This window comes from Strix uralensis, chromosome 17 (genome assembly GCF_047716275.1).
Source record: "Strix uralensis isolate ZFMK-TIS-50842 chromosome 17, bStrUra1, whole genome shotgun sequence".
NCBI lineage: Eukaryota > Metazoa > Chordata > Aves > Strigiformes > Strigidae > Strix > Strix uralensis.
This window is the reverse complement of record NC_133988.1, coordinates 16,005,011-16,021,341: the sequence shown is the minus strand read 5'-3', so window position 1 is coordinate 16,021,341 and position 16,331 is coordinate 16,005,011. Positions and strand designations below refer to the sequence as shown.

General features: G+C 51.1%; 1 protein-coding gene across 1 annotated transcript in view; it reads right to left on the bottom strand.

Annotated features, from left to right (window-relative positions):
- Nucleotides 1-2,070: 2,070 nt before the first annotated feature.
- Nucleotides 2,071-16,331, bottom strand: part of PTPN11 (protein tyrosine phosphatase non-receptor type 11) — a 46,247-nt gene continuing 31,986 nt past the window's right edge. Inside the window, exon 17 of the transcript XR_012631345.1 lies at nt 2,071-3,050. The gene's annotated coding sequence lies outside the window, so the exon portion shown is untranslated. The remainder of the gene's footprint in view (nt 3,051-16,331) is intronic.

Genomic DNA, 16,331 nt, shown 5'->3' with positions numbered 1-16,331 from the left:
CCTCGTTGCAGTAAAACCCTTCCTGTCCCGCTCTCCATGGGATTCATCACAGGCGGGTGGTGAGATCAGCAAAGTGCTTGTCCTTGACTCACTGATCAACAGGGAATAGGCACCCACTGGAGCTGCACATCATCCAGTTAAAACACGCGGTGGGAGAGATCCTGGGGATGTTCCTCTCCTCATTCCCTAATTCCCATTGAGGCCAAAAATATGTTCCAGGAGAAGCTGCTGAATGTTCCAAAGTCAAGAAAGACGAGACAAGCAAGAGGGGAAAGCAAATTGGGTTCTTCTCCTGTTTGATTTTTCTTTTTCCCTTTTTCTCCCTTTCCTTTTTTCCCCTCCTTTTTTTTTTTCCACCATTTTTTTCCCCTTTCTTTTTACCAGCCTCTGCTATCACCCATCTCGCCTCCCAGTACCCAGCAACAAGCATCTCCCACAAAGATGCTGAACACAGCAGGTGTGGTTATTTATTGCCTCATCAACCTGAGGACAAGGAAAAATATTCCCCAACTGTTAATGCCAGACAGAGTCAGCTCCCTTCAAGCAGGATGTCACAGGGGACAGCTCTCCTCTGCCACCGGGCTGTGTCGGTGTTATTTTGGGGACACATGTCAGGCACCAGCGCTTTACAAACTAAGAGGGCAGCCTGTCCCCAGCCCACGGGCAGCAGGACTCGTGTCTCCCAGCAAGCCAGGACACCTCTCAGGCCACACAGCCATCAAACAGAGGTTTAACAGTGGTACCAGAGGTGGGTGAGAGGATGGAAAAAGAAATTAAAAGGATGTTAAAACCCTGAAGGACTGTCACGGACTATGCACCTTTCTCCCAGCTAAACTGCCCTGTGAGGCTGAAGCATTTCTTCCTCCTCTTCTTTCTTCTTCCACCCCAAAAGAAAAGAAAAATAAGAGGGGAACAAACCAAGCGCATATTTCAGAGCAAATCACTTTAAAAGCGCACTTAAAACTCTCGCGGCGCAGTTTAAGGAATGTAACGCGTCCTCTCAAAGGAGATGGAATTTTTCCCCCCATAAAATGATCCACTAACAGCTTTCCAAATGCACCACATGAGAATAATCTAAAGGCATAAAAACACTTGCTGGAGGCAGATTCTGTCGGATGTGTTTGTCAACAGCTTCCCTGCCGTGCCTGCACCCCCCTGCACGCTCACACCCTGCGCCTGGAAAACCCATGGTGGGGGGGGAGGTCAGGGATGGGGACGTGGCTGCGGGTGCCCCCCAAAACCCCTGGACGCAAGGTTGGATTCCTGTGCTGTTTCCCTTCCCAAAACTTGCACGGGCATCAGCTTTCTAAAAAGGCCCAAGGGACCATGAGGTCCAGCCCGTGGTCCAGCACCGCCAGCCCCAAGCGCCTCCCCCCAGGGCTGCTCCCGGCAAACGCAGCCCCTGAAAGCTAAAATAGATCCCAAAAGCAAGTTTAAACTGAGGAAAGCAAAGGGAGACTCAAGGAGCAGCAGAGAGGCAGCATTTACATTTTAAGACCAAGTTAAGCTAAAGATGGCTTGGCTTTCTTGTCTCTCAAGGCAAATAAAGCAGCAGACAGGTACTCGAAGCCTTTCCGTGGCTGTCCAAGAGGATGGGGGTTTGTGCGTCAGCTTTGCAAGTGCATCGGGCACAATAAAGTCTGAACTGGCAGTCTCACACACACACATCCTCTCTGCTTTAAAAAGGCCAATAACACAAAAGCTGGAGATGTTGGTGAGCCCGGTCAGCTAGGAGAAAGAATTTAATGAAAAAAAAAAAAAAGAGAGAATCGGACACTGCTGAGGGACATTTACGTAATTATTTGACAAGCTGCAGAGAAAGAAATTCATATAAGCCTCGCTCAGAAGCCAAGTGTAGTCAGGCTTTAAAAGTTTTTTTAAAAAAATACAAGAACTAGATAGTTGCTAGCAGCTAAATTAGAAAGTGAGCAAAAGCAGCGAGAGCAAAGCAGGGCTCGGAAGAAATCCGTGGTCCCCACTGTCGAGCTCGATCAGGTTAGGTATGGAGAAACCCAAGCAGGGGTGTCAGCCCTGTAATCAACAGATGGGGTGGAAGTGCTGATGATAATGCGGAGAAATTGAGTTTATTTAATATGGAAGAGGAAGAATGAGGTGATGTATTCATGCCATAGTATGATGAGACATTTTGTATTGCAACACGAACTAAAATAAATGAATAAACAGAGATTACTAATGCCAAATTAACTTTTTAAAAATCAGCAAGATCTGGAGCAATTGAATCAAGGATGCTTTAAAGAGCTGGCCAAGGAGTTATTTCTAGATTTCTTTTTTTCTTGCTTCTTAAGTCTTTTTTAAAAGGCTACTTGAAGTTACAGCGGTATGATTTATTTCCTTGTATGTTAAAACAATCCGTGTTGTCTTGCAAATCGTTGGGCTGACATTGAAGCCAGGCAAAACAAGGGAAGATCTGAAACAGGACTCACTTAATGAAGAAGTGAAATTTAATTAGTGCCAATCAGCACACGTTTATGAAAAAAAGATTTCATTAAACGAACCTGAGTTTTTTATGAGATTCCAAAATGAGTTTACCAGCACGACAGGGCGTTTGATGCAGCTGTGGGTGACATTTTGATGAAGAAGCTGGAACAATATAAAAATCAACACCAGAACCTGCTAAATCTCCAAACAGCTGGCTAACACACAGCTGCCCAAATGTCAGGCGAAGGAAGCAATTGCCACTGACAGGGATGCTCTGCCGGCTGACGACTCACTAAATAACGAGGGTAATAATGAATGCAGGGAAAGCAGTTTTACAGCTGGGGTAATACCAAAGCTCAGGCTAAAAGATTTTTCTGGCCTTAAAAACCAGTAGTACTGAGGGCTGGGGAAAGGGGAAACATCTGGTGGAGAGAGCATAGGGGTTTCTCTCTCCTCCCACCCTGTCCGGATGCAGACGCACGTCACCGTGTTGCTGCGGCTTCACACAGGGCTCCATCCTCGGCGCAATGAATCTGCCCGCTGACGGTTATTTTCCATGCTGTCTTTGTGCTCCAGCTCTTATTCCTCTCCCGGGAAATCAGTAGCAAGCTCTGCAACAGGCAACAAAAAAAGAAATCACTTATTAGGACAATCAGAAAAGGAAAGTGCTGGAAATCGGGCTGCCCGCCTCATCCGAAAGCCAAACGCACGCAAGGCTGTGAGCAAGGGCAGCAGAGATGCTGCCAATGCCACCCGGCGCGGAAAAGGAGCTTAAACTGCAGCAAAACAGGAGCCTATCAACAGACCTGGGCTTTCGGGGGGGTTTTCTGTAGTTGCCACATGCTGGTTGGCACAACACACAGGTTAGATACAAGCCCTGCGCTGGGAACGGGGCGTTTCTCTCCCCGCGGCCTCGGGAGCGAGGCAGGACGTGGCAGAGCCACGCTGCCCGCGTCTGGGCATCACGGCTTTTGGTCCCGTTTTGGTCCTGACACGTTTCCCCTCCCGCAGAGGGCACGGGGCTCACCCAGCCCCACCAGGGCCAGCTCACCCGTCTTTTTTACCCAAATTGCAGGTGTTAGGAAGCCTCCTCCCTGTGCGTGGAGGTTCCCCAGGGTCACCGGGCTCCGGGCGTGGGGACATCACCCCCAGGAGATGCAATGACCACGGTCCCAGCCCAAGTTACAGACCCACCGCAGCCCAAAGTGGTTCCTGCTCCTACATAGGAGATGCCCTGGCTTAGGTTGTTCTTCATCGTTGCTAATTACTGCAGGGAGCTTTCTGCACACCCACACACTCCACTCCAACAGCATCTCCAAGGGAAGGACGTGCCGAAGCCCAGAGCCACCATCCTGGCTGGCTGCCACCCCCATCTCCTTGCAAAGTCCCTTTGACACTTTACAACCTTCACCGTGGGGGGAAAGTCATCACTCTGCTCAGCGCAGTCGATGCATGAAGAGCTCTGGCTGCTGCCCTCGCCCGTGGCAGAGGAGAAGGGCAACTGTAGGGGTGGCCTAGGGACGTCTTTGGGGTGAAAATCAGCAGCATAGGGACAACAGCACAGCCAGAGCCTCAGAGCTGGGGGGAGACGCAGGAGGATTTTACATCAGCCCCAGGGTAACAGCCACGCAAACCAGGCACAGGGGCTGCCAGGAGGACCTGGGTGGCGGGGAGGGGACAGAAAAGCCACTGTCCTGCCTGGCCTCATGGTGGCTGAAGGTGACAGGGAGGGTTGGGGGTGGCGGGAGGAAGGATGGGGGGAGCAGGGAGCTGCAGGGAGCAGGCGGGTATTAGCGCAGAGGGGTGAGCTCCAGGCTGAGCCCTGGCATCTCTTTGAAATCTGGTGCCTTTATACCACCCAGGGAGAAGGTTTTCTCCCAAAGGCACCAGCATACTTGGGCAACCAGCTCCTGATCTGCGTTTGCCCCTGCGAGCAGCATCGCAGGGAGCAAAAAAAAAAAAAATATAAAATAAAATAAAGCAGGTCTGTGCTTCTGGGCATGCGGAGGCACCTTCCTCCCCAGCCTCCGCTCCTCTGCAAAACCTTCACGTCTCTGAACAGGCGCAGGCGGAGAAGCAAACACTCCTCCCGCCGCTGATGAGCCCTTTTGTACCCAGCCCGCGCGCTCCTTTACCTTTGGGCAGGGATAATAGGACAGCCTGAGCCAGGCGGCGGCTGCAAATGTCACCTCTTTGGAGAGGAGGACAGGGGGTGGCCGCCGTGCTGCAGCTCATCAGTGCTCTTGTCTGGAAGGAGCTGTGACAAGAGGAGGAATTAATCTTGAAAGCTCAAGCTGGTATCTTTGATTTTGGGGCCCCGGAGCATCCGCCACCCCCTGCGCTCTGCAAGGTGCTGGGAGCAGCAGGGACCCCTCAGCATCCCCGTGGTGATGCACCCCCGACCTTGCATCGTCCCTCCCCGGGTCTGCCCAGACGCTGATTCTTATCCCAGAGACCTCTCACAAACTGGGATTGATTTCAACAAAGCCAGCAGTGACAACCTGAGGCCGGAACCTCCTGAGGGCTCAGGAGCACATCTCCTCCCCACCGTGCTCCTGAACTGCCACAGCCACAACCAGCCTGTTTGCAAAGCCCAAACCCTCTCCTCGCTCCTCCCTGGAGAGTTTTACACTCAGACATGACCTTCTGGTTCACCTCCAGGCTGTGGCTGTCGGTCACTCTTCCCCGCTTCCCTTTCCTCCTCCTCCTCCTTTAGGCAAAAACAGGAGAGAGGAACACGAAGGACACGTGTCACATCAGGCACCTGGTCTGATGCTCAGAGACACGAAGGCTCCAGAGCGAGGGTGCAAGAACCACCTGGTTAGACGAGGCCTCCTGAGATGACTCAAGCCCCGGGGAGGACGCTGAAGGCTGCACATTACAGGTCTCCATCCAAGCGCTCTGGCTGCAATGACCCATAAATACATCGTTGGCTCCACCACTGCTGCATTTCCGTGCTCTGCTCTCACCGGAGGGATGCTCCCGAGGAGAAGTTGACCTGAACGCTGCAATACAGCAAGTCCAAGCAGGGCTGGGGCAGAAAGCCACAGGAGACGGGCCAGAAACCGGCTCCTCCAGGGAACAGAGAGGCAGCACACGGGATGTGCCCAGTGCCAGACCACCCCGAGAAGCAGAGGGTCCCAATGCCCAGAAGCAGAAGCATCCTTCCCGTTAGCACTCATCCCTCTGGCTTTGGAGCTGGTGGGACACAAGGCAGACTCGATGAGCCACATCTCTGTCCACCAACCCCTTTTGGAAACTTCCAGTGCTTCCCAGTGACCTCTCCCACCCCCTTCTCTCCTGCTGGGGATTTATCACAGACCTGGAGCAACAATCTCGCACCAACAGCCTCCAACAACGTAAATTATTCCAGTCATCTTCTATACATAAAGCCTCCTTCAGCTTGCTGTATTAATCTGTGCAATTAATTAGGCATTTGCCAATTAAAATTTAAACATCGTTTTAGTTTAGTTCAAGGGGGGGAGATTTCCATTTTCTTTTTTTTTTTTTTTTTTTTCATTAGAGGAAAAGCAAGTAAAGCCCTAACAACAGGAATGATTAAAGACAGGCTGGCAAACAAGCTCTTAGAAGACTCGGAGCTGCAGTCAGCTCAGATCACACCTCTCTCATCTCTAACTAAAAAATAATCATCATCATCACAGCATCATTGCAAAGTCAATAACTTTAAGACAGTCGAGAATTACTTCCACTTGCTTCATCATCACTTATCCCCACAGAGGAAAGCAAGCTGAGAGCATTCTCCGGGTAGAGAAAAAGCATTTTGTCCTCATCTTTCCTTCGGGGGAGGAACCTGACGTGGCAGCGGCAGAGCGGAGCTGTTCGGGTGGGGAGCGGTTGCTCTCCCAAGCAGATGAGTTCACAGGTAACTGTGACCAGGGGGAGCTTCCTTCCATCGCTGGGTGAAACGTGTTTTGCTCAGCAAGGTACAAACCTTCAGGCTCTTTACGGACAAGCCCTGGCCCCGAGAGCCCTGTGGGAACACAGAAATCGTCCCATTTCCCCATCGCCGGTGGGACCCGAGGATGCAGGGTGCCAGGATGGTGCCGTCTGCCCTTTTCTGTCCCTCACAAGCTGTTAAATCCATGCAAAGAAGCAATTGTCATCTATACCACCCAGGTACAAGGCAGGGATGGGCCACTGCCATGGTGGAAAACTGATCCAGCAACGGAGGATAAAGATTATTTGAAATCCAGACAAGTATTTAAAGACAACCCAGCGGCAGTCACAGATCAAACCCACAACCATTGCATCCACGTTTTGTCTCTCATCAAAAGCTCTCCAGGCCCTGCTAAAGGCAATTAATTAGATTCACCTTCCCTGAGAAGATCAGCACCTTTTGTTATTTTCCAAGAGCAGGGAAGGTAAAAGAAAAAAATTTTAAAAAAATAAATCACAAAGCACCACTGCTTTCACCCAAATTATTTTAAAAGGCGATTACAAAGGATAATCCTCTGAAAAATTAGGTGATGGATTTCACCAAACCTGTTCTTTGTTCACCTGTTCGAGGGTTCCCATCAGTCCGGTGCGTGTGTCCCCGCAGCCGCCCGGGTCGGTGGGGTGCCAGCCTCCCCTTCCCACTCAACCAGCCCACACCATCACAGCTGCTCCTTGGATTTTTCACTTTTCCTCCAATTTAAAGTAGAAAACGGATAAAGCACCAATTAAAAAAAAAAAAAAAAGCAAGTTGTGGTTTGTCTTGGCTTAAGCTGGAGTTTTCAAAGGACATCATCCCAGTCCGCTGGAAATCAAGAGCGATGGAGCTCTGCAGCACTCTCGGCATTCGATGGCTTTGAAAATCCCAGCCTGTGGTCTGGGTTTGAGCTGAAAGCAGGAGGAACACTAAGGGATGGTTTCATCCCCCAGGAATCAGGCTGCCTGCTCAAACAGAGCCACACGTGCTGCCAGGGCAGCGTCCCAGCTTGTCCAGCCCCCTGCTATAGTTACAACTCTCAGTTTGTGCCCAGTGGGAGAAATGTTATTAAAATCCAAATGCCCAGTAACAAGATTAAAAAAAATCATCACCTAGGTAGACCTGCTGGCCAAAGAGTTGGCCCTCGGGCCACTGAGCCTGGCCTGCTCGGAGATGTGCCCCATGCTTGGGAGAGGGGTGGGTTTAGAGGTAAGGTCTAGAGTTGGGACTAGAAAGCGAGTATTCCTGAAGGAAAAAAAAAAAAAAGAGGATTATTGATTTATTACACTAAATATTTTAGATGTCTCGCTGCCAAGCCCCACTGCCAGGAGTGGTTCTCCATCAAAGCCCTCCAGATGTGCTGCAGCCCACGCACTCAACTGCAGACACCGACCACAGCGTGGTGCTGACAGCGTCTTCCCATTTTTCTCAATAAAGACCATTCTCAGCAGGGAAGCTCGTGAAGACAACATCCAGAAGCCATCGAGTTTCTGATGAGTTTGACCCATCCTATGCACAGGAACGACCCTTGCTCTTCCCCCCAGGGCTGTTACCCTGACGACTACGTGTGCGATGGAGGAGCGTTGGTTTGACTTGCTGCTCGGGGCAGGAACATTCCCTCCACCTTGCCCAGAAAAGCTGCTGCCTTAAAGTAAAACCTGATCTGAATCAGGTTGTTTCCAGGAGCAGATGATTTTCTTTGCAGAGACAGACTCGAGCGGCACACAGCTCTTGACAAACACAACTGGGGAACCTGCCCTACTCCCAGCTAGTCCTGACTTGACATCTGCCCTGCCTACAAGCTGCTGGTTGAGAGGGATTTCAGAAAAGCCAAGCATTTCACTATATGACTGTTGGGTAAAGCTCAAGGCCGCGCTCAGCAGCGTCTCCACACCGAGAGCAAGAAGAGACACGACTCAACACAGCTCTGCTTATGCAGCTCCATGGCCGGCAGGGAGAAGTTTGCAAACTAAACATAAAATCTGGCCCCAGCCCTACGAGAGTTCAACCAGTATCACTGGAGAGCCATCACCCACCCAGAAAGGCTCAGGCAGCACGCTGGGAAGAGCAAACCTGCCGCTGTAGCGCGACAGGGCAGACAGCAAGTCACGCTGGAATGCCACGCTGACCTTTACAAAGCTGATTTTTTTTCTCCCCCATCTCCCACTCTTCAGTCCCAGGCGTGGCCGGAGAAGGACATTCAGCACCGTTTCCCATCAGGAGGGGGTGGGAAGCGGAAGGACACCATGATTAGGCAACTGTGTTTGGCACTCGTGGTCCCATCTCCGCTTCCCATTTGTCATGGCAGAAATAACAAGCAAGCGAAGCCAGCTGTAACGATCCAGCCTCTTCGTAAAAATACGCATCATTAGCAGCGGCTTCCTCGCTGCCGGTTCAAAGGCACACCAGCATGGCCTCTGCTTTCCTGAGCTTCCCGAGGATGCATCAGAGAGATGCACGGAGGGGACGTGCTGCGGTGAGTCTCCTCGCTGAAGCACGCAGCCCACCACGGCACCCGCGGAGAGGGATCCCACCAGGACCCTCGCTGCGGGCGGCTGCAGCGGTGAACGTCTGCTCCTCTGAACGGGGGAGGTTAATTACTGCGATCAAAAATATCCAGAGGGAAAAAAAAAAATGTTACACCAGATATTACCAATTAACCCAGAAATCTAAACATCACAATTGCTGCAATTAATAGGATCCTACACTTGCACTAATTACCAGTCTGCGCGAGAGGCGGCTGCGCCAGGAGGAAGGGAGGGAGCCTGTGGACCTGCCGGAGCGGCGGATCCCGGCACTGACTGGGGATGCTACAGGGAGTCCCATCTAGAGTCGTGGCAAAATAGAAGTGGCAGGGGTGACTGGAGGGCTCGAGGGGGTCTCCTGCCTTCAGAGCTGTGCCAGCGCACTCAGGGCCTTGCACAAAGCTCGTTAAACCTCCAGCAAGTCAAACCCACTCCCAGTGACATCGCTTTAAACTGGGAAGGGAACTGATCCTGTAGCCAGGCTCACCCCCGGCACGATCCTCCCCGGGTACGGTGGGCTGCAGACCACACCACAATCATGCCAGGGGTGTCACCATGTGCCACGAGGGTCCTGGGGAAAGCGCTGGACACAGAGGACACCATGCCTGCTCCACATCTCCAGTGGCCAGCGTAGAAGTTACCCCGTCTCCTCGTTTTAGGAGTGTTAAAAGCACAAAAATATTGAGTAAGGCGGTGTAAAACAAAAACCCAACACCTTTTCCTTCCTGCCCTACGAGCCCAGCTCAGACATGGCCCCATCACATCCCCATCAGAAAGCAGAGCTGCCCATCCTCTTCCCAGCAGGTTTAAGCAGGAGGGACGATCCTGCTTCCCACCAGCACTTTCATAACATTTTAGCTCATTTAGAAAGGGGTTCCTCTGCAGAGAGCAAAATTCTCCCACTAACAGCTGCTTCGCTCTAAGTAACCTGTTGGTCCTTCCTCCCAGCATGCAAATTCAGCTAGCGAGGGCAAGGCGATGCAATATAATGGATGTGATGTCAAGAAAAATTAAATCAAATGTCAGGATAAAATTCCAGGGGGGAACATACTTTTATGATTCATAATGCCGACCAATTATCCCCGTGACAGGCCGAACGGCAGTATTTTATCATGCCTAGCAGCCTGGAAAGGGAGTTGTGCAAATCGGCTCATAAAAAGATCCTTTAACAAACTCGGCGGATGTTGTAACGATCACCAGCACACACTTCATTTTTCAGCTCCAAATGACAAAAGAAGAAACGCCAGAACCCGGCATGTGCCAGAGCTGATGTATTCCCAAGAAAAAGCACCTCAGCTGGGGAAACACTCGGGGGGCTTTGCTCTCTCCTCCGCCCCATCCGCCGGCGCTGGAGATCTCTCCCTTCTCCCACCAGCGCGGGCAGGGCTCAGCCATCCGTCCTAAAACACCACAGATCTTTTCATTTCCAACAGCTGACATGCTTCAGCGCTACTTGCTTTGGGCACCGAGACATAAAACCGAGGTTACATTTCCATCAGAAATACAAAGTCATTTAATATCTCTACCAGGTACGAAACATTGCCCTTGGTGATGCCTGCCCCCAAAATTACATCAGCTGATGTGATGCAGCGGGGGATCAGCCAGGCACCACGGCCAGACACAGCAGCAGGCCAAGCGGTGCTAACACAGTCTATCGAGGACAAATATATTTTGTTTATGCACAACATTTACCCCCGGTGCCTCAGCAGCCGGCGGAGCAGAGCGCGCTGGAAGGGCGGTGGCAGGAGATGTCAGCTTGATGGGAAGCCACCGCGCTGAGACCAAGCCAGCAGATCGCAGCAGAAAGCCCACGCAGGCTCCGGGTCAGGCTGTAATGCAGGACACCCTCAAAAAAACCCTCTAAATACCAAGGTTTGATGTACAAAATACAGCATTAAGTACAAAACAGAGCGCAGGGCTAATAGGAGTCAAGCCATCAAAACCCAAGAAAAATGTCAGCGTTATTTTTAATCCCCGGCACAACCACACTGAAAAGCGAGGGAAAAATCTCAGCAAAGAAAAAGCTGCTCGCACTAGAAGTGTTTGTCTGGCACGGAAGAGTTTGCAAGATCGCTTAAACTTGTTATTTTGTAGGACCTACAAAAATATTTCATACTTCAATGTCCTAATGTGCAGAAAGGAAGGAGGCAGTTGCATCTCTGCCAGCAAAGGTGGAGGCATTTGCATGAGCAATCGCTACATAAACCAGGGCATTTTAACAAAAGAGCCAACCCTGCAGCCCAGCGCTGCCTCTGTCCAAGAGGAGGAAAAGCCTGGGGTGAAAAACAGCAGAATTGTTCTGGCTCAGAAAAAGGGTATTTGGACTAAGAGAGAGAAAGGCAAATTCCACCTATTAAACCAAAGCTGCCACTAGGACTTCGACACTCTCAGCAGCTGCTCTTCCCAAAATTGCTTTTTTTTTCCCGCCCCCCACCCTAGAAAGAAGCCCAAAGTTGTGCTCGGGACCTCCCTCTGCACCGGGGCAGGGAGCCAGTGACCACCCAGGGGCTCAGGGCTCTGCCTGCACCCCAAGATGCCCGGCTGTGGGCAGACGTGCTGGGTGGACCTTCGCCCAGCCCTCACTGGCGTTCCATGGACCTTTTCCAAATGAGCAGGTTAAATATTTGCATCCTGGAGATACGAAAGAAAAACCAAGCCCTCACCAGCCGGGTCCCTGAGGAAGAATTTTCTGACGCTTTCCATCGCTGCTAATAAAATATAATTCCTGGCTGGTCCAGGATCATTTTGGAGAGGTGTTTAATTGGCGTTTATTGCGGTAGCACTCCAGCCCCCTGCCAGGATGGGCCAGTTAATGAAGAGGGCAGCAGCTGCTCCCGCTCCACTCCCAGTAACTACGGGGTCGTAGGAGGCAGCACCAAGCCACCCGCTCACGGCCACCACCGCCTGCATGCGCGGACACCGACCCAGCTCCCCCACCGCTCCCAGGCCGGCGCAGGGCTTACAGCAAAGGGAATTTTTTTTTTTTTTTTTTTTTTTTTTTTTGGCCTGTTTGTTCCCAGCCTGCTCCCAGCCCAGGGCCCGCCGGAGAAGGGGATGGTGACAGGCTGCTGCTCCCACCACTGCTCAGCGTGACAGGGCCAGGAGCATCCCTCCCGCCTCACGACTTCCATTCCGACCGTTCCTCTACGAGAAACAAAAGCAAAGACGTCGCAGCAAGGTACAGGGAGGAAATAGAGTTAACAACTCTCCGACAAAAGAGGGGAGAGGTAGTTGGGTTTACAAAGCCCCGTTCCGCACCGGGACTGACATCCCCATAGCATAAACCACATTTCTCAGCAGGTTTTAGCACTGTACCCTAGGCTTTTGGCCATCCACACACCTCCAGAGCGCTCCCATCATCACAACTCTAGAGGGATGGAGCTGGGTATCCTTCACACCCCCCCAAACACACATCCTGCCCCCTTCCACGAGCCAGCTGGCCCCGAGGGTCACCCACAGCCACTATGCAGGAGCCTCAGCATCCCCCGGCTGCAGCACGGAGCCCCCGAGCACCCTGCATGGGCAGGTTTGTGCAGGGCCACTGTCCCGCTGCCACAGCACCCAAACGGCCTTAAAATAAACTTCCCCTCCTTTCTTATGCGTGATGAAGCTTCCTCCCGAAAGCGGGCGCGTTGGTCCATGCACGTGTGCGTACACACACACGCACGCTCCCCACCACGCCAGCACCGTAGGCAGCAGCGCACTCATTATGTTTTAAATAAAGCATTTTTAAAATCTCTCAGAATTTAGCAACAATTGCCATGGATACCAATCACTGAAATCCCTCTGTTACTATGGCAACACCTTTCCCATCCTGCCCATTTATCCTGGAACTGACACACCATTTATCGTGAGTGATAGGAAGAGAATTTGAAAGCAACCTTCTCTAAGCGCACGGAAGCATGAAAATCCTCAGTGAGGAAATTACTATTAATAGAGATAAAACAGCTACTGCCCGTATTAGCCCCAGACCAACGGCACACGGGGCGCGTTTTGAGCCTGTGCATCGCTGCTATACGCCGAGGACAACACGAGCAAAACAGCCTCCAGGGAAAGGGAAGGCAGGTGGGGTCAGTAAAGCTGAGTAATGGAAACACAGATACTTTTGCATATAAATAATTAACGCAAGAGCCCATAAGAGTGAAACTTTGTGCTGCAAAGGGATGGGGATAACAGTGGCTCAAGGATGCTTTAGCAAACGCTGCTCACAGCCTCCTCGAAAGCCCATGGGTGATGGTGGGGGCTCGCAGCGAGCCCTTGCCGCATCCAACAGCACCAGAGTACGAAATTACCTCCTCGCTCCAGCAAAGGGGTTCCAGGGGAGCAGAGTCTGCAATCCAGCCAGGTGAACCATACATAAACATCTCACGCTAGTACTTACGGCGCCTGCCGGGGTAATATTTGAGAGGCCTGAGATCTCCACGGCGTTTATTTTCACAATATACCTGGCAAGTCAGCACAGTCTATTATTCCCCGCATCTCCGAGGGTCAAACTCAGCAGAGCCGGAGCCTGCGGTGAATTGTTTAACTCAACCCGTTGCCCCAAAGCTCAGAGGAGCCGAACGCGTTAAGCACAAAGAGGCTCCTGCAGTCGAGCTACAAGCGTTCACATGCAAGAGCCTCCGGGCTCTTACGCACCAGCGATCAGGCCGTTTGCGGCACAGACGGGGACAAAGCCTCTCCCCGGCATTTCCGATCCCGCGCCGGAGTGCCGAGCACGCCGCGTGTCAGAAACGCTCAGCGACCGGCCGGAGAAAGGGGAGCAAGCCTCGCAGAAGGAATGCCACCACCACCGCTGCCCTTCTTCTCACACCTCTCATGAAATAGGGGGGAAAAAAAAGGCTCCAAGCCCCTGAGAGGGAGATCCCTCCCAACATCAGTCCTGCTGGGACCCTCCTGTCCTACAGCAATGCTGGCCGGGAGGAAGGACAGCAAAAATGAGGCAAGTCCAAGTGGTGGCCAAGACAAGGGCTCCACCCCCGGTTTAATTTCCCAAGCTGCGCTACTGTTCAGACTGTCTAACTCATCCTGAAGAGCTTCATGTCCAAAGGGCAAGACAGGGCTATGGGGAGTGGGACCCCAACTCTTCCTTCAGGACAGAGCAAGGGCTGTCACAGCTGACCACCCCAAGGACACACTAATTTCTACTGCAGGGTGACAGCAACACGCTGGCTCCATCCTTTGATTTTCCTCAATGGCAGGCACTGAGTATTTGAGAAAGTAGCTTCATATTTTTCTCGTGCCTCTGATAAAAGCACTGTGATCCAGCCTGAGTCCATCCAGTGACCTGTGCCTGGGAAGAGCACGTTGAGTAAGAGAGTCTACTGCTTTTCCACGTAATGCAGAAATGCCTCTCTGCAATGGAAGTCACCACTCAAAGCCATTTGATTGATTCAACTGGAATTTTAGGAGCAGATTGTCCAGACACTGATATTACTATGCAGATCTAGGCCTGGGAAATGGACCAAAGCTAATAGAAATTCAGTGCAGCCACTGATGATTTGTACAAATATGAGCTGCTATGAATCAAAAGGTTAACTCTCAGACAGATCCTTGTGGGAGAACCCTTGGAGATTGATCTCCAATTTCATACAGTATTTAGTCAAATCTCTTTATTAGGGGACAACAGCAGCCTCCAAATCACAGAAATGAGAAGGCTGAAGGCTCCACAGAGGTTAATGCAGGACACCTGCAGGGACAGCAGCGGGGAGAGATCCAGTATGGATGCTCTGAAGTACTGTATTTCCCTGAGCTCATGAGCCATGAGGAATGTGAATTGACTGCAACGTGCAGAAAGGCCATTAATTACAATAACGCAAGTCACTGCAAACATCTGTGATTAACAAGAGGACTCCAGGAGACCGAAGGAAGGGGAGCAGATCCATCACCGACACAACACACCGAGTAGCACAGGCAAGGCGGGTGAAAATCAGAACTCTTGACGCCGTCGGGGGAAAGACCCGCAAAGCACGGAGCCTGCGCGGCTGAGAAGTGCCGGGGAGGTTTGCTGTTCGCACGAAAGCCTACACAAAGAAAGAATACCCCAATTAAAGCAGCTTTCTGCTAGGCTAAATTAGGACAGTGCTACAAGTGCGATCAGCTGCTGTCAAAGGATGCCAGAAGCATCAGGAAAGCAGCAGGAGGACGTGTCCATGTGCAGGTCTGTACCCAGCGCACAGGCTCCCATGGGACACCAACTCCCACGGGAAGGATAGGGTGGCTAAATATATACAGACCAAGCCAGGCTTGCTGTGCTCGGGCAGGAGCTGAGGTTAGGCTTAGCTGAAACAGTGAGCACAATCAATCTTGACTAGCCAGGCTTTGACCTGCTCTGCATACCCACAGCCCAGCCACCAGGAAGGACAGAGCCGTGCCTTTCCTTCAGAAGGGCACTCACCCGCTCTACAAACACGAAACCTTAAATGTGCAAGATGAGATCAAGCAGTTTGAAAAAGCCACTTCTTACATATTATTTCTCTCTCTTGTTTCTTATACAGCACTTTATATCCCTTTAGCTATCATTCATAGTTGTAAATATACACGGGACTTTCACAGATCTAAAGATTGCAGCCAGAAAAAACAATCATAAACTAATCTCAGACATAAGACTATTAAATAAAAAGACCAGAAGGAATCACAGCATCTTCCAGCCTGATTTTCAGCACAAGAGAGACTAGGGAGTTCCTCCCCCTCCCATTTCACATCCAATGACACAAAGAAGGAAACTGAGAGAAGCACCAGCATAAGAATCCAAAGATCTTTCCTCCATTAGGAGCAAACTTGCACACAGTCAAGAAAAACAGTGAGTTGTCAAGTTGATGCACACTAAAAATGTAGCAGCCCCTCCAATACTTGGAGGCATTCACTGGGAGACCTGCCTTTTTTTTTTTTTTTTTCCCCAAATCAAACATTTTGATCTATGAATTGTTATTCTGAGTCTTACTCCGTGGGGAAAACAGGAAGCAATCAGCATATTAAGAATCCTTTGAAGGTGTCATTCCCAACCATTACAAAAGAAAAAGGGGAAAAAATAGATACACATTTGAGCCTCAGGCCCCAGCTCCAGGCAAAGGAAGATTTCGGAGACTCGAAGCACAAGCACCATGCGATGGGCTCCAGGGTGATCCCCAGCGAAGGGACGAATACATGAAGGCTTAAAAAGCACAACCAGGTGCAACACAGGGACACGAAACACCAATTGTTACCCTGAAAATGGAACCTGATTTGCACCAGCTCTGCCAAGAGAGATGTGCTGGAAAAGTGTTTTCTTTGGAAAGGATAAATAGGTGGATTGAAAGAGACCTTCATTTTTCCTGACCCGTTCAGCTCTGCTTGCTGCAGGATCAGAAGATGGTGTGATGCACACGCCTTCCCGTGTAACGGGAGCCACGTGTCAGAACTCACTCAACCTAAAGGCTAACTGCACAGGAGCTCAT